The 24,506-nt window shown below is 51.7% G+C and overlaps 1 protein-coding gene across 1 annotated transcript in view; it reads right to left on the bottom strand.

Moving 5' to 3' along the window:
* fndc3a (fibronectin type III domain containing 3A) overlaps nucleotides 1–24,506 on the bottom strand; it is a 172,868-nt gene that overhangs the window by 134,359 nt on the left and 14,003 nt on the right. The window contains exon 2 of the transcript XR_008069170.1: nucleotides 17,621–17,768. The gene's annotated coding sequence lies outside the window, so the exon portion shown is untranslated. The remainder of the gene's footprint in view (nucleotides 1–17,620; nucleotides 17,769–24,506) is intronic.

Raw genomic sequence — 24,506 nt, 5'->3', positions numbered from 1 at the left:
CAGGCAAGTCAGTTAAGAACAAATTCTTATTTTCAATGACGGCCTAGGAACAGTGGGTTAAACTGCCTGTTCATGCTACAAGGGCAGAAGCTAGCACTGGAGCAGTTTGTACCTTGTCAGCTCAGACTGGGACACAGCCTGTTCAGAACTTGCAGCTCGGGGGAACTTGCAACCTTCCTTCCGGTTACTATGCCAACGCTCTAACCACTAGGCTACCCTGCCGCCCCAATGACGAGGTCGGTGTGATGGAGGAGTCGGCCCGGGGAACGGTATCCAGAAACAGCCGTTAGCCGTGGCAGTATCGGCCGGGGAACAGTATCCAGAAACAGCCGTTGGCCGTGGCAGTATCGGCCGGGGAACAGTATCCAGAAACAGCCGTTGGCCGTGGCAGTATCGGCCGGGGAACAGTATTCAGAAACAGCCGTTAGCCATGGCGACAGCCAGCCCGGGAACTAATGCAGGAGGTATACAGTATATAGATAGATCCTCCTAATATCGATCAATATTCCATATATATTTTACAACGTGTGTGTCGTTTCATTGGCCTGCGCTACGGTTTGTTTGAATTCCAGACCAGACTGATCTTGGTTTGTCAGAGCAGACTCATTTAGGTCACATGTGTGGTATTAAAATAAGATTCCTTTGACGTCACTTACCAAGTAAATTGTTTGGGGGAACCCAGCTAACAAAATGGCAGTATGGTGGAAATCATAAAAACTCCTCTGCTTAACTGTATCCTGTATCGGCTGGAACGGTATCCATCAGCCCTCTGCCGTGGCAGTATCGGCTATTATCCAGAAAGGGACTTTTTCTTGGCAGTAAATTGGCCGGGGAACAGTATCCAGAAGGGATCTGTTACAGTAAATGATATCGGCCGGGGAACAGTATTCAGAAACAGCCGTTAGCCAGCCAGTGACAACCAGGAACTAATGCAGGAGTATACAGTAGCCAGATGATCCCTAATATCGATCAATATTCCATAGCTAGCCATTTTACAACGTAATGCAGCCTCCAGTTTCATTGGCCTGGAACGGTTTGTTTGGCCTCCAGTAGAATGATCTTGGTTTGTCAGAGCAGACTCATTTAGGTCACATGTGTGGTATTAAAATAAGATTCCTTTGCGCCTCCAGTAAATTGTTAGGCAGCCAGTAACCCAGCTAACAAAATGTAGCCCCATAGTAGCCAGCCAGTGGAAATCATAAAAACTCCTCTGCCTTAACTGTATCCTGTGGAACATCAATGCAGCCTTTATTATGAAAGGGACTTTTTCTTGGACAGTAAATTTCCCACGTATCCAATCGCATCTTGGTGTAGGGATCTGTTTACAGTAAATGATGGTGTAGCCTCCAGGGAGTTAGGGGGTTCAGGAACTAATCCGGCTCCGGAATGTTAGCCAGCCAGTGACAACCAGGAACTAATGCAGCCTCCAGTAGCTAGCCAGCCAGGAACTAATGCAGCCTCCAGTAGCTAGCCAGCCAGTGACAACCAGGAACTAATGCAGCCTCCAGTAGCTAGCCAGCCAGGAACTAATGCAGCCTCCAGTAGCTAGCCAGCCAGTGACAACCAGGAACTAATGCAGCCTCCAGTAGTTAGCCAGCCAGTGACAACCAGGAACTAATGCAGCCTCCAGTAGCTAGCCAGCCAGGAACTAATGCAGCCTCCAGTAGCTTGCCAGCCAGTAACTAATGCAGCCTCTAGTAACTAGCCAGCCAGTGACAACCAGGAACTAATGCAGCCTCCAGTAACTAGCCAGCCAGGAACTAATGCAGCCTCCAGTAGGTAGTTAGCCAGGAACTAATGCAGCCTCCAGTAGCTAGCCAGCCAGGAACTAATGCAGCCTCCAGTAGCTAGCCAGCCAGCGACAGCCAGGAACTAATGCAGCCTCCAGTAGCTAGCCAGCCAGTAACAACCAGCAACTAATGTAGCCTCCAGTAGTTAGCCAGCCAGTAACAGCCAGGAACTAATGCAGCCTCCAGTAGCTAGCCAGCCAGTGACAGCCAGTAACTAATGCAGCCTCCAGTAGTTAGCCAGCCAGTAACAGCCAGGAACTAATGCAGCCTCCAGTAACTAGCCAGCGACAGCCAGTAACTAATGCAGCCTCCAGTAGCTAGCCAGCCAGTAACAACCAGGAACTAATGCAGCCTCCAGTAGTTAGTCAGCCAGTAACAGGCATTCTCCATTCAGCCTGGCAGCATCCAGGAAGTCAGAAACTCATGTAGCCCCTAGCAAGCCCTCCTAATGGTGATGCTGCTTTATAATGATGCTGAAAAACTCACTTGCGCAAAAAAAGCTAATTTAGAGCTATTTATTAAGGCACCCTCTGGGCTCCCACTTGCAGGTGGATGGATGGATGGATGGATGGATGGATGGATGACCGGGATGGGAATGTGTGTGAGGACAAAAAAACAGCTCTTCCTAGAACTGTTTACATTCTTTTTCTGGCAAATGCTTAGCATATCGCGTCATATGGGTAATTCACGTAGATAAATTGCTAGGTTGCCAGAGGGAAAGCGTAGGTTTATAAACATCAGGGGAAATGCACACGCACACTGGTGTGCCAGTGTCTCACAGTAGATTCCATCTGCTTACTGTGTTAATTAGCATCCCCCCGTAGCATGTTCACTACACCTCTCCAATTCAAGCTTCGGGGTTTATGAAGGTTCTGCTGCTGTCGACATATAAACAAACAAAACAAACCCAGTTCTCCAAACACTCAAGAGTTTGATTAGTCGCACAGACAACAGCTCTCCTGTCTCGACTTACACCTTCACTGCTAGGGAGGATCGATTGAATCTTTGAATCAGAGCTGCTGCCTCTCCACAACTGTGAAGTGGACTAGTAGAGTAGAGCAGTGTTTTTCCCCATGCTGGCTTACTGCTATGATAGAATATAAAAACATGTTTTATTTTTTACATTTATACAAACTTGGCTACCTTATTTAACCTGGCTACCTTGTTTAACCTGGCTACCTTGTTTAACCTGGCTACCCTGTTTAACCTGGCTACCCTGTTTAACCTGGCTACCCTGTTTAACCTGGTTATTTAACCTGGCTACCCTGTTTAACCTGGCTACCCTGTTTAACCTGGTTATTTAACCTGGCTACCTTGTTTAACCTAGCTACCCTGTTTAACCTGGCTACCCTGTTTAACCTGGCTACCCTGTTTAACCTGGTTATTTAACATGGCTACCTTGTTTAACCTGGTTATTTAACCAGGCTACCCTGTTTAACCTGGCTACCCTGTTTAACCTGGTTATTTAACCTGGCTACCCTGTTTAACCTGGTTATTTAACCTGGCTACCGTGTGATTAAAATACTTGTTTCAAGAGAGACCTGGATAGAAGAGAAAAGGCCTCAGTTTGACTGGACATAAGGTTAAGGATTAAGTCTTGGCCAGGCCGTCAGTGAGTAGACTGATGGCCAGCGTAATAACCTGACGAGTCACAATACAGCTTTCTTTATACCCCTGATCCAACTCCTCTTTCACACACACCTCTTTCACAACGCAACTCACAATGACAAATATGTAGGACAGAGTCAATGGAGGGAAGGATAGCTAACTGGGGGCTATTTGGCCTGCTGCCTGTGTGCCTGACAGGAGAGCCTGGGATTCTACTCTTCTATAAGATGTTAGGTTCCATCCACCCACTGGAGAGACAGCATTGCTATGGAAACATTGCCTCGGTTTTCACAGAGAGCGAGCGAGAGAAAGAGAGAGAAAGTGCGAGAACGGAGAAAAAAGGTGAAGTGATTAAAATGATGTGTGGGAAGAGCAGGGGAGGAGTGGAGGAGGACTGAGTGGAGGAGGACTGAGTGGAGGAGGACTGAGTGGAGGACTGGAGGACTGGAGGAGGGGAGTGGAGGAGGGGACAGAGTGGAGGAGGACTGAGTGGAGGACTGGAGGACTGGAGGAGGGGAGTGGAGGACTGAGTGGAGGAGGACTGAGTGGAGGAGGACTGAGTGGAGGACTTGAGGACTGGAGGAGGGGAGTGGAGGGGGACAGAGTGGAGGAGGACTGAGTGGAGGAGGACTGAGTGGAGGAGGACTGAGTGGAGGACTGGAGGAGTGGAGGAGGACAGAGTGGAGGAGGACTGGAGGACTGGAGGACTGTAGGACTGGAGGACTGGATGAGGGGAGGGGAGGAGGAGGGGGACGGAGGGAGGAGTGGAGGAGGACTGAGTGGAAGGTGGAGGAGGACTGAGTGGAGGAGGACTGTGGGGGAGTGGGGGAGTGGAGGAGGACTGAGTGGAGGAGGAGTGGAGTGGAGGAGTGGAGGGGGACGGAGTGGAGGAGGGAGGAGTGGAAGGGACTGAGTGGAGGAGGACTGAGTGGAGGAGGAGGAGGGGAGGAGTGGAAGAGGACTGAGTGGAGGAGGACTGAGTGGAGGAGTGGAGGAGGGGAGGAGTGGAAGAGGACTGAGTGGAGGAGGACTGAGGACTGGAGGAGGGGAGGACTGAGTGGAAGAGGACTGAGTGGCGGGTGGAGGAGGGGAGGAGTGGAAGAGGACTGAGTGGAAGAGGACTGAGTGGAAGAGGACTGAGTGGAGGAGGAGAGTGGAGGAGGACTGAGTGGAGGAGGAGTGGGAGAACTGAGTGGAGGAGTGGAAGACTGGAGGAGGAGCGGAGTGGAGGAGGGGAGGAGTGGAAGAGGACTGAGTGGAGGAGGGGCAGAGAGGGAGGAGGGGGAGTGGAAGAGGACTGGAGAGGAGGAGGGGCGTAGTGGAGAGGGAGAGGAGGGGCGTAGTGGAGAGGAGGGGCGTAGTGGGAGGAGAGGAGGGGCGTAGTGGAGATGAGAGGAGGGCGTAGTGGAGAGGAGGAGATGAGGGGCGTAGTGGAGGAGATGAGGGGCGTAGTGGAGAGGAGGAGGGGCGTAGTGGAGAGGAGATGAGGGGCGAGTGGAGGAGAGGAGGAGGGACTGAGTGGGAGGAGGAGGGGCGGAGTGGAGGAGGGGCGGAGTGGAGGAGGGGCGGAGGGAGGGGGCGGAGTGGGAGGGCGGGAGGGGCGGAGGAGATGGAGAGGAGGGGCGGAGTGGAGAGGAGAGGAGATGCGGAGAGGGCGGAGTGGAGTGGAGAGGAGGGGCAGAGGGAGAGGGAGGGGCGGAGAGGAGAGGAGGGGCGGAGTGGAGGAGGGGCGGAGTGGAGGGAGGAGGGGCGGAGTGGAGAGGAGGAGGGGCGGAGTGGAGGAGGGGCAGAGTGGAGAGGAGGGGCAGAGTGGAGAGGAGAAGGGGCAGAGTGGAGAGGAGGAGGGGCGGAGTGGAGGGGGGCGGAGTGGAGGGGAGGGAGTGGAGGAGGGGAGGAGTGGAGGAGGGGCGGAGGGAGGAGGGGCGGAGTGGAGGAGGAGAGTGGAGGGGCGGGAGAGGAGGGGCGGAGTGAGAGGAGGAGAGGAGGGGCGGAGTGGAGAGGAGGGGCAGAGTGGAGAGGAGGGGCGGAGAGGGAGGAGGGGCGGAGTGGAGGAGGGGCGGAGTGGAGAGGAGGAGGGCGGAGTGGAGAGGAGGAGGGGCGGAGTGGAGGGAGGAGGGGCGGGGGAGGAGGGGCAGAGTGGAGAGGGGAGGGGCAGAGTGGAGAGGAGAGGGGCAGAGTGGAGAGGAGGAGGGGCGGAGTGGAGAGGAGGAGGGGCGGGGGAGGGGCGGAGTGGAGGGAGGGGAGGAGTGGAGGGGGGAGGGGGGGAGGAGGGGAGGAGGGGGGGAGGAGGAGAGGCGGGGGTGGTAGTGAGGTGGAGTGGGGGAGGGGCGGAGGAGGGGAGTGGGGGATGAGTGGGGGGAGGAGGGAGGCGGGGTGGTAGTGGGGTGGAGTGGGGGAGGGGCGGAGGAGGGGAGGAGTGGGGGAGGAGGTGGGACAGTGGAGGAGAGGCGGGGTGGTAGTGAGGTGGAGTGGGGGAGGGGCGGAGGGGGTGGGGGGATGAGTGGGGGAGGAGGGGGCGGGGGTGGTAGTGGGGTGGAGTGGAGGAGGGGCGGAGGAGGGGGGGGCGGGGTGGCGGTGAGGAGGTGGGGCAGTCGGGAGGAGTAGGAGGAGTTCACGTCCGACCTGGATGACATGGTGAGGAGTGTGTCCCGGAGAGCCCAGGCTCCCCTCTGTTTCACGGACAGATCAGTCCTGGCTATGACAACACTAGGGCATCAGAACTATTATTTTCAGATATTTATAAAAAAGGGGAGCCACTTGGAAAGCACATTCAATCTGCCTGGGTCTCTCTCACCCCCTGACAGACAAAACAACAAACCCTTTCCAGAAGGCTGGTATAAAAACAGAAGATGCAGCTGCCAACAGGATGACAAAGCAAATCCGCAAAAAGACTAAGAGCTGTGTAGAAAACATCATTTTCTACAGTCAGAGAGAGTGTAGGGGGAAGTCTGGGCCTGCTGCCCATCTGGGACCATATTCCCTATTTAGTGTTCTGGCTGTTATTTACAGCAGACAAAAACAGCTGGCCACCTGGAGTATTTGTGAAGTATTGATAAACAACAGGGATCAGGCTCAGAGGAGAGGAGACTTCAAATGAATGGAAACAGTAGCTAGTCATCTCTAAACGAAAATAATATATTTTCAGGACACGTAATGGTAATGACTAGAGGACAACACCACCACTACTCTACACTAATGGGTGAAAAGCCAGCAACCTGCCCAATGATGAGAACTGACCAGGTCAACGCCAGCAACCTGCCCAATGATGAGAACTGACCAGGTCAACGCCAGCAACCTGCTCAATGATGAGAACTGACCAGGTCAACGCCAGCAACCTGCCCAATGATGAGAACTGACCAGGTCAACGCCAGCAACCTGCCCAATGATGAGAACTGACCAGGTCAACGCCAGCAACCTGCCCAATGATGAGAACTGACCAGGTCAACACCAGCAACCTGCCCAATGATGAGAACTGACCAGGTCAACGCCAGCAACCTGCCCAATGATGAGAACTGACCAGGTCAACACCAGCAACCTGCCCAATGATGAGAACTGACCAGGTCAACGCCAGCAACCTGCCCATGATGAGAACTGACCAGGTCAACGCCAGCAACCTGCCCAATGATGAGAACTGACCAGGTCAACGCCAGCAACCTGCCCAATGATGAGAACTGACCAGGTCAACACCAGCAACCTGCCCAATGATGAGAACTGACCAGGTCAACGCCAGCAACCTGCCCAATGATGAGAACTGACCAGGTCAACACCAGCAACCTGCCCAATGATGAGAACTGACCAGGTCAACGCCAGCAACCTGCCCAATGATGAGAACTGACCAGGTCAACGCCAGCAACCTGCCCAATGATGAGAACTGACCAGGTCAACGCCAGCAACCTGCCCAATGATGAGAACTGACCAGGTCAACGCCAGCAACCTGCCCAATGATGAGAACTGACCAGGTCAACGCCAGCAACCTGCCCAATGATGAGAACTGACCAGGTCAACGCCAGCAACCTGCCCAATGATGAGAACTGACCAGGTCAACGCCAGCAACCTGCCCAATGATGAGAACTGACCAGGTCAACGCCAGCAACCTGTCCAATGATGAGAACTGACCAGGTCAACGCCAGCAACCTGCCCAGTGATGCCAGGTCACGCCAGCAACCTGCCCAATGATGAGAACTGACCAGGTCAACGCCAGCAACCTGCCCAATGATGAGAACTGACCAGGACGCCAGCAACCTGCCCAATGATGAGAACTGACCAGGTCAACGCCAGCAACCTGCCCAATGATGAGAACTGACCAGGTCAACGCCAGCAACCTGCCCAGTGGTGAGAACTGACCAGGTCATCGCCAGCAACCTGCCCAATGATGAGAACTGACCAGGTCAACGCCAGCAACCTGCCCAATGATGAGAACTGACCAGGTCAACACCAGCAACCTGTCCAATGATGAGAACTGACCAGGTCAATGATGAGCTTCCACAATTTTGTTTAATCTGTCAATTATGTATCTTTGTTCCTGGGAGATACCAAGACAAGACGAAGAAGAACCCAGAGACAGACTGTGGTGGCTAGTAGTGTCTGTCTCGAGGCGACCAGCCAGTAAAGGTCAGAGACAGACTGTGGTGGCTAGTAGTGTCTGCCTCGGGGTAAAGGTCAGAGACAGACTGTGGTGGCTAGTAGTGTCTGTCTCGAGGTAAAGGTCAGAGACAGACTGTGGTGGCTAGTAGTGTCTGCCTCGAGGTAAAGGTCAGAAACAGACTGTGGTAGCTAATAGTGTCTGTCTCGAGGCGACCAGCCAGTAAAGGTCAGAAACAGGCTGTGGTGGCTAGTAGTGTCTGCCTCGAGGCGACCAGCCAGTAAAGGTCAGAAACAGACTGTGGTGGCTAGTAGTGTCTGCCTCGAGGTAAAGGTCAGAGACAGACTGTGGTGGCTATCAGTGTCTGCCTCGAGGTAAAGGTCAGAGACAGACTGTGGTGGCTAGTAGTGTCTGCCTCGAGGTAAAGGTCAGAAACAGACTGTGGTGGCTAATATAGTGTCTGCCTCGAGGCGACCAGCCAGTAAAGGTCAGAGACAGACTGTGGTGGCTAGTAGTGTCTGCCTCGAGGCGACCAGCCAGTAAAGGTCAGAAACAGACTGTGGTGGCTAGTAGTGTCTGCCTCGAGGCGACCAGCCAGTAAAGGTCAGAGACAGACTGTGGTGGCTAGTAGTGTCTGTCTCGAGGCGACCAGCCAATAAAGGTCAGAGACATAGTGGTCAGCAACCATTGCCACAGATCCTCCTCACTGTCAGCTCAGCCTGCATCAGGGCCAGACCACTCCACAATAGCGGCTACATTGTGCTGTCAAGACCAGACCAGGTACACACACACACTGCATCGCTCTGTCAGGAGGTCCAGAGCCCTCCTCCCTGCCACATCTTCCTGTATAAAGGAGCTTCCCTTCCCTACTCCTCCCCTTCCACATCTTACCGTATGTAGGGCCTCCCCTTCCTTCTCCTCCCACATATAGGACCTCCCCTTCCTTCTCTCACAGATATAGGACCTCCCCTTCCTTCTCCTCACACATATAGGACTTCCCCTTCCTTCTCCCCCCACATATAGGACCTCCCCTTCCTTCTCCTCATACATATAGGACCTCCCCTTCCTTCTCCCCTCCTATATAGGACCTCCCCTTCCTTCTGCCCTTCCTTTATAGGCCCTCCCCTTCCTTCTCCTCCCACATATAGGACCTCCCCTTCCTTCTCACAGATATAGGACCTCCCCTTCCTTCTCCTCCCACATATAGGACCTCCCCTTCCTTCTCCTCACAGATATAGGACCTCCCCTTCCTTCTCCTCCCACATATAGGACCTCCCCTTCCTTCTCCCACATATAGGACCTCCCCTTCCTTCTCCTCCCACATATAGGACCTCCCCTTCCTTCTCCCCTCCTATATAGGCCCTCCCCTTCCTTCTCCCCTCCTATATAGGCCCTCCCCTTCCTTCTCCTCACAGATATAGGCCCTCCCCTTCCTTCTCCTCACAGATATAGGCCCTCCTCTTCCTTCTACTCACAGATATAGTACCTCCCCTTCCTTCTCCTCCCACATATAGGACCTCCCCTTCCTTCTCCTCCCAGATATAGGACCTCCCCTTCCTTCTCCTCCAAGATATAGGACCTCCCCTTCCTTCTCCTCCCACATATAGGACCTCCCCTTCCTTCTCCTCCCAGATATAGGACCTCCCCTTCCTTCTCCTCCCACATATAGGACCTCCCCTTCCTTCTCCTCCCACATATAGGACCTCCCCTTCCTTCTCCTCCCACCTATAGGACCTCCCCTTCCTTCTCACAGATATGGACCTCCCCTTCCTTCTCACAGATATAGACCTCCCCTTCCTTCTCCTCCCACATATAGGACCTCCCCTTACTTCTCCTCCCACATATAGGCCCTCCCCTTCCTTCTCCTCACAGATATAGGCCCTCCCCTTCCTTCTCACAGATATAGACATCCCCTTCCTTCTCCTCCCACATATAGGACCTCCCCTTCCTTCTCCTCCCAAATATAGGACCTCCCCTTCCTTCTCCTCCCACATATAGGACCTCCCCTTCCTTCTCCTCCCAGATATAGGACCTACCCTTCCTTCTCCTCCCACATATAGGACCTCCCCTTCCTTCTCCTCCCACATATAGGACCTCCCCTTCCTTCTCCTCCCAGATATAGGACCTCCCCTTCCTTCTCCTCCCAGATATAGGACCTCCCCTTCCTTCTCCTCCCACATATAGGACCTCCCCTTCCTTCTCCTCCCACATATAGGACCTCCCCTTCCTTCTCCTCCCACATATAGGACATCCCCTTCCTTCTCACAGATATGGACCTCCCTTCCTTCTCACAGATATACACCTCCCCTTCCTTCTCCTCCCACATATAGGACCTCCCCTTCCTTCTCCCCTCCTATATAGGCCCTCCCCTTCCTTCTCCTCACAGATATAGGCCCTCCCCTTCCTTCTCCTCACAGATATAGGCCCTCCTCTTCCTTCTACTCACAGATATAGTACCTCCCCTTCCTTCTCCTCCCACATATAGGACCTCCCCTTCCTTCTCCTGACTTATCAAGATGGTCGGAGTAAAGGGACTACAGATGACTTATCAAGCTGGTCAAAGTGAAGAGACGACAGAGCTAATCTTGTTGAGCTGGTCAGAGTGAAGAGACGACAGAGCTAATCTTGTTGAGCTGGCCAGAGTGAAGAGACAGAGCTAATCTTGTTGAGCTGGTCAGAGTGAAGAGACTACAGATGACGTATCAAGCTGGTCAGAGTGAAGAGACGACAGAGCTAATCTTGTTGAGCTGGCCAGAGTGAAGAAACGACAGAGCTAATCTTGTTGAGCTGGTCAGAGTGAAGAGACGACAGAGCTAATCTTGTTGAGCTGGTCAGAGTGAAGAGACGACAGAGCTAATCTTGTTGAGCTGGTCAGAGTGAAGAGACGACAGAGCTAATCTTGTTGAGCTGGTCAAAGTGAAGAAACGACAGAGCTAATCTTGTTGAGCTGGCCAGAGTGAAGAGACGACAGAGCTAATCTTGTTGAGCTGGCCAGAGTGAATAGACGACAGAGCTAATCTTGTTGAGCTGGCCAGAGTGAAGAGACTACAGATGACGTATCAAGCTGGTCAGAGTGAAGAGACGACAGAGCTAATCTTGTTGAGCTGGCCAGAGTGAAGAGACGACAGAGCTAATCTTGTTGAGCTGGCCAGAGTGAAGAAACGACAGAGCTAATCTTGTTGAGCTGGCCAGAGTGAAGAGGCGACAGAGCTAATCTTGTTGAGCTGGCCAGAGTGAATAGACGACAGAGCTAATCTTGTTGAGCTGGTCAGAGTGAAGAGACTACAGATGACGTATCAAGCTGGTCAGAGTGAAGAGACGACAGAGCTAATCTTGTTGAGCTGGTCAGAGTGAAGAGACTACAGAGCTAATCTTGTTGAGCTGGCCAGAGTGAAGAGACGACAGAGCTAATCTTGTTGAGCTGGCCAGAGTGAAGAGACGACAGAGCTAATCTTGTTGAGCTGGCCAGAGTGAAGATCGACAGAGCTAATCTTGTTGAGCTGGCCAGAATGAAGAGACGACAGAGCTAATCTTGTTGAGCTGGCCAGAGTGAAGAAACGACAGAGCTAATCTTGTTGAGCTGGTCAGAGTGAAGAGACGACAGAGCTAATCTTGTTGAGCTGGTCAGAGTGAAGAGACGACAGAGCTAATCTTGTTGAGCTGGTCAGAGTGAAGAGACGACAGAGCTAATCTTGTTGAGCTGGTCAAAGTGAAGAGACGACAGAGCTAATCTTGTTGAGCTGGTCAGAGTGAAGAGACGACAGAGCTAATCTTGTTGAGCTGGTCAAAGTGAAGAGACGACAGAGCTAATCTTGTTGAGCTGGTCAAAGTGAAGAGACGACAGAGCTAATCTTGTTGAGCTGGTCAAAGTGAAGAGACGACAGAGCTAATCTTGTTGAGCTGGTCAGAGTGAAGAGACGACAGAGCTAATCTTGTTGAGCTGGTCAGAGTGAAGAGACGACAGAGCTAATCTTGTTGAGCTGGTCAAAGTGAAGAGACGACAGAGCTAATCTTAATGAGCTGGTCAAAGTGAAGAGACGACAGAGCTAATCTTGTTGAGCTGGTCAAAGTGAAGAGACGACAGAGCTAATCTTGTTGAGCTGGTCAAAGTGAAAGAGACGACAGAGCTAATCTTGTTGAGCTGGTCAGAGTGAAGAGACGACAGAGCTAATCTTGTTGAGCTGGTCAGAGTGAAGAGACGACAGAGCTAATCTTGTTGAGCTGGTCAAAGTGAAGAGACGACAGAGCTAATCTTGTTGAGCTGGTCAAAGTGAAGAGACGACAGAGCTAATCTTGTTGAGCTGGTCAGAGTGAAGAGACGACAGAGCTAATCTTGTTGAGCTGGTCAGAGTGAAGAGACGACAGAGCTAATCTTGTTGAGCTGGTCAGAGTGAAGAGACGACAGAGCTAATCTTGTTGAGCTGGTCAGAGTGAAGAGAGCGACAGAGCTAATCTTGTTGAGCTGGTCAAAGTGAAGAGACGACAGAGCTAATCTTGTTGAGCTGGTCAAAGTGAAGAGACGACAGAGCTAATCTTGTTGAGCTGGTCAAAGTGAAGAGACGACAGAGCTAATCTTAATGAGCTGGTCAAAGTGAAGAGACGACAGAGCTAATCTTGTTGAGCTGGTCAAAGTGAAGAGACGACAGAGCTAATCTTGTTGAGCTGGTCAAAGTGAAGAGACGACAGAGCTAATCTTGTTGAGCTGGTCAAAGTGAAGAGACGACAGAGCTAATCTTGTTGAGCTGGTCAGAGTGAAGAGACGACAGAGCTAATCTTGTTGAGCTGGTCAGAGTGAAGAGACGACAGAGCTAATCTTGTTGAGCTGGTCAGAGTGAAGAGACGACAGAGCTAATCTTATTGAGCTGGTCAGAGTGAAGAGACGACAGAGCTAATCTTGTTGAGCTGGTCAGAGTGAAGAGACGACAGAGCTAATCTTGTTGAGCGTGCATCATTACTGTATTATACGAGCGGGAATTATGCACCACCAACCATGAACCTGGGAGAGAACGTGATGCTGGTGCAGGACACGGCCTACAAAGTTCATTATAGACTAGCCAATTAGATTTTGAAATATTTAACATTTGCATAATTAGTAGGCTGACTCATTGCTTCATCCATTCCTCGCTTTCAACAGTTAACTGAAATGTTTTGTTTTCCTGAACTTCATCATTGTCATGACATTGCTTGAATAATATAGGACTAGAGTAAAAGATGGAGATGGCATTCTAGTCTCTTCATGAAGATTGAATGGCTAAGGGGTCTGAACAAATACCAGCCTACCGCCATCCTGCGTTCTCTTCTTTCAGGGTCCCCGGCTGTGGCCATGAGTTCTATTGGCTGCCGTATTTACCATTCAGCAAACAAGAGCTTTGCTTCCCTCTTCCAATAGTCTATTAGTGTAAGAAATGCTGAAAAAGAAGTAGCTTTTCACGCTTCTCCAAGAGCAAACACGTTTTTTTTTTTAAGGAAAAGCCAAGAGAGACGAAAAACGTTATACGCTTACACATAGCCTATCATTTATTAGCTAAATACCAAGGCTAATAACTGCACTGAATTTATCATTTAAAAAAAATATATATATATATAAGATGACCCCTGAAAGCCAGATGGAGATATGTAAATTACACACACGCATAGTCCTTATATTACAGTATCATAGCAACCACTATGGAAATAATTCTGATTTTATTGTGTAATATAACTTTAAAAGTAATATGTGTGTTGTCATGACAATGGCCTGAGGGTAGGTTTATGACAGTCATAAATACCTCTTCCCCCCCTTTTTCCTCTCTCAACCCTACTGATGTGACATTTGAAACCCCTTGGTTAACATAGAGAGCTAAACGTCAGAAAGTGGGGGGAAATTAACTATGTTCTGGTAATGCGAAAAATTTAACATGTGCGGTGGTACTTAATGAATATGATGTCAGTTCGGTTGTCATCTGAGACATTCTCAATGATAAGATGACACACTACAGTGGAAAGTCTACACATCAGAGTTATCGGATTCACATGGAATTGTTGTTCAATTTAAATGTTTGAATATGAAATTATTTGTGATGGGATGAAATGTTATTTTAGCTTTAAAATGTGAGATTTCATAAGATATTGCTGCTCACTCAGTGGCCCCGCCTCTGTGAAAGGAAATGGGTTATAAAACTTTTCAAACACGCCCTTGCCCTTCCTATATAAAGCCTTGACGACAACAGAACTTCCTGTTCCGATGAGGTAGGATGACGGTCCTATGTCAGAATGGTTCAGATAATAATTAAAGAACGAAGCCAACATCAGCATGAGCTTTGGTTGCGAATGGTATGAACTTTGAACTCTTATTCACGACAAAAGTGATACCTCCCAGCCGTTGAGTTAGTGACCGCAGCTGCAAACGCAGGTTAGGAATGGAACAGACAGAGTATCCCATCTACCAAACTATTACTAGTACCATCACCATTACCAGTACTAACAATCACCATTACCAGTACTAACGACCACCATTACCAGTACTAACGACAACTACTAGTACTAACAATTATAACTACTACCACTCACTTAAAGGTTAAATAAATGTGTACAAATTAAATTACTACTAATACTATTAATCAATCGTTATTACTCATTAGTATTACGAATTACTTTTAGTAGTACTAATTACCATTATTACAAGAACTAATAATCACTTACTAACGATCATTACTACTAGTACTAACGATCACTATCACTAATACTAACAGTCACCATCGCTACCGGTCACCATCGCTACCGGTCACCATCGCTACCGGTCGCCAGTGCAACCGGTCACCATCGGCCACCATCGCCAGTGTAACCGGTCAACATCGCCAGTGCTACCGGACACTATCACCAGTACTACCGGACACTATCACCAGTACTAACGGACACTATCACCAGTACTAACGGACACTATCACCAGTACTACCGGACACTAGTACTAACGGTCACTATTACCAGTACTACCGGACACTAGTACTAACGGTCACTATCACCAGTACTACCGGACACCATAACCAGTGCTACGGTCACTATCACCAGTACTACCGGACACTAGTACTAACGGTCACTATTACCAGTACTAACGGACACTATCACCAGTACTACCGGACACTATCACCAGTACTACCGGACACTATCACCAGTACTACCGGACACCATAACCAGTGCTATACCGGTCACTATCACCAGTACTACCGGACACTAGTACTAACGGTCACTATTACCAGTACTACCGGACACTAGTACTAACGGTCACTATCACCAGTACTACCGGACACTATCACCAGTACTACCGGACACTATCACCAGTACTACCGGACACTATCACCAGTACTACCGGACACCATAACCAGTGCTATACCGGTCACTATCACCAGTACTACCGGACACTAGTACTAACGATCACTATTACCAGTACTACCGGACACTAGTACTAACGGTCACTATCACCAGTACTACCGGACACTATCACCAGTACTACCGACACTATCACCAGTACTACCGGACACTATCACCAGTACTACCGGACACTATCACCAGTACTAACGGACACTATCACCAGTACTAACGGACACTAGTACTACCGGACACCATAACCAGTACTACCGGACACTATCACCAGTACTACCGGACACTAGTACTACCGGACACCATAACCAGTACTACCGGACACCATCACCAGTACTACCGGACACCATCACCAGTACTACGGACACCATCACCAGTACTACCGGACACTATCACCAGTACTACGGTCACTATCACCAGTACTACCGGACACTAGTACTACCGGACACCATAACCAGTACTACCGGACACCATCACCAGTACTACCGGACACTATCACCAGTACTACCGGACACTATCACCAGTACTACGGACACTATCACCAGTACTACCGGACACTATCACCAGTACTACCGGACACTAGTACTACCGGACACCATAACCAGTACTACCGGACACCATCACCAGTACTACCGGACACTATCACCAGTACTACCGGACACTATCACCAGTACTACCGGACACTATCACCAGTACTACCGGACACTATCACCAGTACTACCGGACACTAGTACTACCGGACACCATAACCAGTACTACCGGACACCATCACCAGTACTACCGGACACCATCACCAGTACTACCGGACACTATCACCAGTACTACCGGACACTATCACCAGTACTACCGGACACTATCACCAGTACTACCGGTCACTAGTACTAACGGTCACTATCACCAGTACTACCGGACACTAGTACTAACGGTCACTATCACCAGTACTACCGGACACTATCACTAGTACTACCGGACACTATCACCAGTACTACCGGACACGAGTACAAACGGACACTATCACCAGTACTAACGGACACTATCACCAGTACTAACGGACACTAGTACTACCGGACACCATAACCAGTACTACCGGACACTATCACCAGTACTACCGGACACTAGTACTACCGGACACCATAACCAGTACTACCGGACACTATCACCAGTACTACCGGACACTATCACCAGTACTACCGGACACCATAACCAGTGCTATACCGGTCACTATCACCAGTACTACCGGACACTAGTACTAACGGTCACTATTACCAGTACTACCGGACACTAGTACTCACGGTCACTATCACTAGTACTAACGGTCACTATTACCAGTACTAACGGACACTAGTACTAACGGTCACTATCACCAGTACTACCGGACACTAGTACTGTACTAACGGTCACTATTATAGTACTAACGATCACTATAACTAACTAACTATAACTAGATGGTTTATGAAAGCTTTTAGGAAGACATTACTGTGGTATTATACCTACAGCTCCAGTGTCAGAAGGGGCTTAACACAGCCACAGTAGGTTTAGTTCCCTAAACAAGCCCAGACAGTAAACATAGGTACAAGATTTACAACCTCGAAGAGTTCACAGAGGGACAAATCCTAACTCCAGTTAAAACCATCCACTCTATCACAGTACCTGCTGGGGTCCAGTATTCAGGGCCTATACATTATAGAATGTAATAGAATGTGACAGTACCTGCTGGGGTCCAGTATGCAGGGCCTATACATTATATTATGTGGCAGTACCTGCTGGGGTCCAGTATTCAGGGCCTATACATTATAGAATATAATAGAATGTGACAGTACCAGCTGGGGTCCAGTATTCAGGGCCTATACATTATATTATGTGACAGTACCTGCTGGGGTCCAGTATTCAGGGCCTATACATTATAGAATGTAATAGAATGTGACAGTCAGTACCTGCTGAGGTCCAGTATTCAGGGCCTATACATTATAGAATATAATAGAATGTGACAGTACCTGCTGAGGTCCAGTATTCAGGGCCTATACATTATAGAATATAATAGAATGTGACAGTACCTGCTGAGGTCCAGTATTCAGGGCCTATACATTATAGAATATAATAGAATGTGACAGTAACAGCTGGGGTCCAGTATTCAGGGCCTATACATTATAGAATATAATAGAATGTGACAGTACCTGCTGAGGTCCAGTATTCAGGGCCTATACATTATAGAATATAATAGAATGTGACAGTACCTGCTGGGGTCCAGTATTCAGGGCCTATACATTATAGAACGTGACAGTACCTGCTGGGGTCCCTCTCCGTTGACCATGGCAGGGGGAGGCGAGGCGAGGAGCGGGAGGTCGGGGCTGAGTATCTGGCCGGACTCCAGTGGGGGGGTGTGGTCTGCCATGACTCCCTCATTCACAACACCGACCAGGCACTCCAAGTTCCTGGAACACAACAATGGCATGAACGGAGGGCATGGATATATATATATTTTTTAACCTTTATTTAACCAGGCAAGTCAGTTAAAGAACAAATTCTTATTTTCAATGACAGCCTAGGAACAGTGGGTTAACTGCCTGTTCAGGGGCAGAACGACATATTTGTACCTTGTCACCTCGGGGATTTGAACTTGCAACATTTGGGTTACGAGTCCAACACTCACCACTAGGCTCCCCTGCCGCCTCTACACTCTAACCACTAGGCTCCCCTGCCGCCTCTACACTCTAACCACTAGGCTCCCCTGCCGCCTCTACACTCTAACCACTAGGCTCCCCTGCCGCCTCTACACTCTAACCACTAGGCTCCCCTGCCGCCTCTACACTCTAACCACTAGGCTCCCTGCCGCCTGACACTCTAACCACTAGGCTGCCCTGCCGCCTCTACACTCTAACCACAGGGCCGCCTCTACACTCTAACCACTAGGCTCCCCTGCCGCCTCTACACTCTAACCACTAGGCTCCCCTGCCGCCTCTACACTCTAACCACTAGGCTGCCCTGCCGCCTACACTCTAACCACTAGGCTGCCCTGCCGACACTCTAACCACTAGGCTGCCCTGCCGCCTCTACACTCTAACCACTAGGCTGCCCTGCCGCCTCTACACTCTAACCACTAGGCTGCCCTGCCGACACTCTAACCACTAGGCTGCCCTGCCGCCTCTACACTCTAACCACTAGGCTGCCCTGCCGCCTCTACACTCTAACCACTAGGCTGCCTGCCGCCTCTACACTCTAACCACTAGGCTGCCCTGCCGACAGTCTAACCACTAGGCTGCCCTGCCGCCTCTACACTCTAACCACTAGGCTACCCTGCCGCCTACACTCTAACCACTAGGCTACCCTAGCCTCTACACTCTAACCACTAGGCTACCCTGCCGCTCTACACTCTAACCACTAGGCTACCCTGCCGCCTCTACACTCTAACCACTAGGCTACCCTGCCGCCTCTACACTCTAACCACTAGGCTACCCTGCCGCCTCTACCTCTAACCACTAGGCTACCCTGCCGCCTCTACACTCTAACCACTAGGCTACCCTGCCGCCTCTACACTCTAACCATAGGCTACCCTGCCGACACTCTAACCACTAGGCTACCCTGCCGCCTGACACTCTAACCACTAGGCTACCCTGCCGCCTCTACACTCTAACCACTAGGCTACCCTGCCGCCTCTACACTCTAACCACTAGGCTACCCTGCCACCTCTACACTCTAACCACTAGGCTACCCTGCCACCTCTACACTCTACCCACTAGGCTACCCTGCCACCTCTACACTCTAACCACTAGGCTACCCTGCCACCTCTACACTCTAACCACTAGGATGCCCTGCCACCTCTACACTCTAACCACTAGGATACCCTGCCACCTCTACCTCTAACCACTAGGCTACCCTGCCACCTCTACACTCTAACCACTAGGCTGCCCTACCACCTCTACACTCTAACCACTAGGCTGCCCTACCACCTCTACACTCTAACCACTAGGCTGCCCTGCCTCTACACTCTAACCACTAGGCTGCCCTGCCGACACTCTAACCACTAGGCTGCCCTGCCGCCTCTACACTCTAACCACTAGGCTACCCTGCCGCCTCTAGAATCTAACCACTAGGCTACCCTGCCGCCTCTACACTCTAACCACTAGGGGTACCCTGCCGCCTCTACACTCTAACCACTAGGCTACCCTGCCGCCTCTACATCTAACCACTAGGCTACCCTGCCGCCTCTACACTCTAACCACTAGGCTACCCTGCCGCCTCTACACTCTAACCACTAGGCTACCCTGCCGCCTCTACACTCTAACCACTAGGCTGCCCTGCCAACCCTACACTCTAACCATAAAGGACCCTGCCGACACTCTAACCACTAGGCTACCCTGCCGGCTCTACACTCTAACCACTAGGCTACCCTGCCACCTCTACACTCTAACCACTAGGCTACCCCTGCCACCTCTACATCTAACCACTAGGCTACCCTGCCACCTCTACACTCTAACCACTAGGCTACCCTGCCACCTCTACACTCTAACCACTAGGCTACCCTGCCACCTCTACACTCTAACCACTAGGATGCCCTGCCACCTCTACACTCTAACCACTAGGCTACCCTGCCACCTCTACACTCTAACCACTAGGCTGCCCTACCACCTCTACATCTAACCACTAGGCTACCCTGCCGCCTCTACCTCTAACCACTAGGCTGCCCTGCCGCCTCTACACTCTAACCACTAGGCTACCCTGCCGCCTCTACATCTAACCACTAGGCTAATGCCTGACACTCTACCACTAGGCTACCCTACCCCCTCTACACTCTAACCACTAGGCTACCCTGCCACCTCTACACTCTAACCACTAGGCTACCCTGCCACCTCTACACTCTAACCACTAGGCTGCCCAGGGCCTCTACACTCTAACCACTAGGCTGCCCTACCACCTCTACACTCTAACCACTAGGCTGCCCTGCCACCTCTACACTAACCACTAGGCTACCTGCCACCTCTACACTCTAACCACTAGGCTGCCCTACCACCTCTACAGTAACCACTAGGCTCCCCTGCCGCCTCTACCTCTAACCACTAGGCTCCCCTGAGGCTACACTCTAACCACTAGGCTCCCCTGCCGCCTCTACACTCTAACCACTAGGCTACCCTGCCACCTCTACACTCTAACCACTAGGCTACCCTGCCGCCTCTACACTCTAACCACTAGGCTACCCTGCCACCTCTACACTCTAACCACTAGGCAACCCTGCCACCTCTACACTCTAACCAATGGCACCCTGCCTCTACACTCTTACCACTAGGCTACCCTGCCACCTCTACACTCTTACCACTAGGCTACCCTGCCACCTCTACACTCTTACCACTAGGCTACCCTGCCACCTCTACACTCTAACCACTAGGCTACCCTGCCACCTCTACACTCTAACCACTAGGCTACCCTGCCACCTCTACACTCTAACCACTAGGCTACCCTGCCACCTCTACACTCTAACCACTAGGCTACCCTGCCACCTCTACACTCTAACCACTAGGCTACCCTACCACCTCTACACTCTTACCACTAGGCTACCCTGCCACCTCTACACTCTAACCACTAGGCTACCCTGCCACCTCTACACTCTAACCACTAGGCTACCCTGCCTCCTCTACACTCTAACCACTAGGCTACCCTGCCACCTCTACACTCTAACCACTAGGCTACCCTACCGCCTCTACACTCTAACCACTAGGCTACCCTGCCGCCTCTACACTCTAACCACTAGGCTACCCTGCCGCCTCTACACTCTAACCACTAGGCTACCCTACCGCCTCTACACTCTAACCACTAGACTACCCTGCCACCTCTACACTCTAACCACGAGGCTACCTACCACCTCTACACTCTAACCACTAGGCTACCCTACCACCTCTACACTCTAACCACTAGGCTGCCCTGCCCGCCCCTACACTCTAACCACTAGGCTACCCTGCCACCTCTACACTCTAACCACTAGGCTGCCCTACCACCTCTACACTCTAACCACTAGGCTACCCTGCCGCCTCTACACTCTAACCACTAGGCTCCCCTGCCGCCTCTACACTCTAACCACTAGGCTACCCTGCCGCCTCTACACTCTAACCACTAGGCTACCCTGCCACCTCTACACTCTAACCACTAGGCTACCCTGCCACCTCTACACTCTAACCACTAGGCTACCCTGCCACCTCTACACTCTTACCACTAGGCTACCCTGCCACCTCTACACTCTTACCACTAGGCTACCCTGCCACCTCTACCTCTACCACAGCGCTCTAACCACTAGGCTACCCTGCCGCCTCTACACTCTCTACACTCTTACCACTAGGCTACCCTGCCACCTCTACACTCTAACCACTAGGCTACCCTGCCACCTCTACACTCTAACCACTAGGCTACCCTGCCACCTCTACACTCTAACCACTAGGCTACCCTGCCACCTCTACACTCTAACCACTAGGCTACCCTGCCGCCTCTGCACTCTAACCACTAGGCTACCCTGCCACCTCTACACTCTAACCACTAGGCTACCCTGCCGCCTCTACACTCTAACCACTAGGCTACCCTGCCGCCTCTACACTCTAACCACTAGGCTACCCTGCCGCCTCTACACTCTAACCACTAGGCTACCCTGCCAGCCTCTACACTCTAACCACTAGGCTACCCTGCCACCTCTACACTCTAACCACTAGGCTACCCTGCCACCTCTACACTCTAACCACTAGGCTACCCTGCCACCTCTACACTCTAACCACTAGGCTACCCTGCCACCTCTACACTCTAACCACTAGGCTACCCTGCCACCTCTACACTCTAACCACTAGGCTACCCTGCCGCCTCTACACTCTAACCACTAGGCTACCCTGCCGCCTCTACACTCTAACCACTAGGCTACCCTGCCGCCTCTACACTCTAACCACTAGGCTACCCTGCCGCCTCTACACTCTAACCACTAGGCTCCCCTGCCGCCTCTACACTCTAACCACTAGGCTCCCTGCCGCCTCTACACTCTAACCACTAGGCTCCCCTGCCGCCTCTACACTCTAACCACTAGGCTACCCTGCCGCCTCTACACTCTAACCACTAGGCTACCCTGCCGCCTCTACACTCTAACCACTAGGCTCCCCTGCCGCCTCTACCTCTAACCACTAGGCTCCCCTGCCGCCTCTACACTCTAACCACTAGGCTGCCCCTGCCGCCTCTACACTCTAACCACTAGGCTGCCCTGCCACCTCTACACTCTAACCACTAGGCTGCCCTGCCGCCTCTACACTCTAACCACTAGGCTACCCTGCCGCCTCTACACTCTAACCACTAGGCTACCCTGCCGCCTCTACACTCTAACCACTAGGCTACCCTGCCGCCTCTACACTCTAACCACTAGGCTACCCTACCCCCTCTACACTCTAACCACTAGGCTACCCTGCCACCTCTACACTCTAACCACTAGGCTACCCTGCCACCTCTACACTCTAACCACTAGGCTGCCCTACCACCTCTACACTCTAACCACTAGGCTGCCCTACCACCTCTACACTCTAACCACTAGGCTGCCCTGCCACCTCTACACTAACCACTAGGCTACCCTGCCACCTCTACACTCTAACCACTAGGCTGCCCTACCACCTCTACACTCTAACCACTAGGCTCCCCTGCCGCCTCTACACTCTAACCACTAGGCTCCCCTGCCGCCTCTACACTCTAACCACTAGGCTACCCTGCCACCTCTACACTCTAACCACTAGGCTACCCTGCCGCCTCTACACTCTAACCACTAGGCTACCCTGCCACCTCTACACTCTAACCACTAGGCAACCCTGCCACCTCTACACTCTAACCACTAGGCTACCCTGCCACCTCTACACTCTTACCACTAGGCTACCCTGCCACCTCTACACTCTTACCACTAGGCTACCCTGCCACCTCTACACTCTAACCACTAGGCTACCCTGCCACCTCTACACTCTAACCACTAGGCTACCCTGCCACCTCTACACTCTAACCACTAGGCTACCCTGCCACCTCTACACTCTAACCACTAGGCTACCCTGCCACCTCTACACTCTAACCACTAGGCTACCCTGCCACCTCTACACTCTAACCACTAGGCTACCCTACCACCTCTACACTCTAACCACTAGGCTACCCTGCCACCTCTACACTCTAACCACTAGGCTACCCTGCCACCTCTACACTCTAACCACTAGGCTACCCTGCCTCCTCTACACTCTAACCACTAGGCTACCCTGCCACCTCTACACTCTAACCACTAGGCTACCCTACCACCTCTACACTCTAACCACTAGGCTACCCTGCCGCCTCTACACTCTAACCACTAGGCTACCCTGCCACCTCTACACTCTAACCACTAGGCTACCCTGCCACCTCTACACTCTAACCACTAGGCTACCCTGCCACCTCTACACTCTAACCACTAGGCTACCCTACCACCTCTACACTCTAACCACTAGGCTACCCTACCACCTCTACACTCTAACCACTAGGCTACCCTACCGCCTCTACACTCTAACCACTAGGCTGCCCTGCCCGCCTCTACACTCTAACCACTAGGCTACCCTGCCACCTCTACACTCTAACCACAGGCTACCCTGGCCTCTACACTCTAACCACTACCACCTCTACACTCTAACCACTAGGCTACCCTGCCGCCTCTACACTCTAACCACTAGGCTACCCTGCCGCCTCTACACTCTAACCACTAGGCTACCCTGCCACCTCTACACTCTAACCACTAGGCTTCCTGCCGCCTCTACACTCTAACCACTAGGCTACCCTGCCACCTCTACACTCTAACCACTAGGCTACCCTGCCACCTCTACACTCTAACCACTAGGCTACCCTGCCGCCTCTACACTCTAACCACTAGGCTACCCTACCGCCTCTACACTCTTACCACTAGGCTACCCTGCCTCCTCTACACTCTAACCACTAGACTACCCTGCCGCCTCTACACTCTAACCACTAGGCTACCCTGCCACCTCTACACTCTAACCACTAGGCTACCCTGCCACCTCTACACTCTAACCACTAGGCTACCCTGCCACCTCTACACTCTAACCACTAGGCTACCCTGCCACCTCTACACTCTAACCACTAGGCTACCCTGCCACCTCTACACTCTAACCACTAGGCTACCCTGCCACCTCTACACT

This window comes from Oncorhynchus keta, chromosome 18 (assembly GCF_023373465.1).
Source record: "Oncorhynchus keta strain PuntledgeMale-10-30-2019 chromosome 18, Oket_V2, whole genome shotgun sequence".
In the NCBI taxonomy this organism is placed as follows: Eukaryota; Metazoa; Chordata; class Actinopteri; order Salmoniformes; family Salmonidae; genus Oncorhynchus; species Oncorhynchus keta.
Note: the sequence above shows the minus strand (reverse complement) of the source record. Positions and strands in the feature narration are given on the sequence as shown.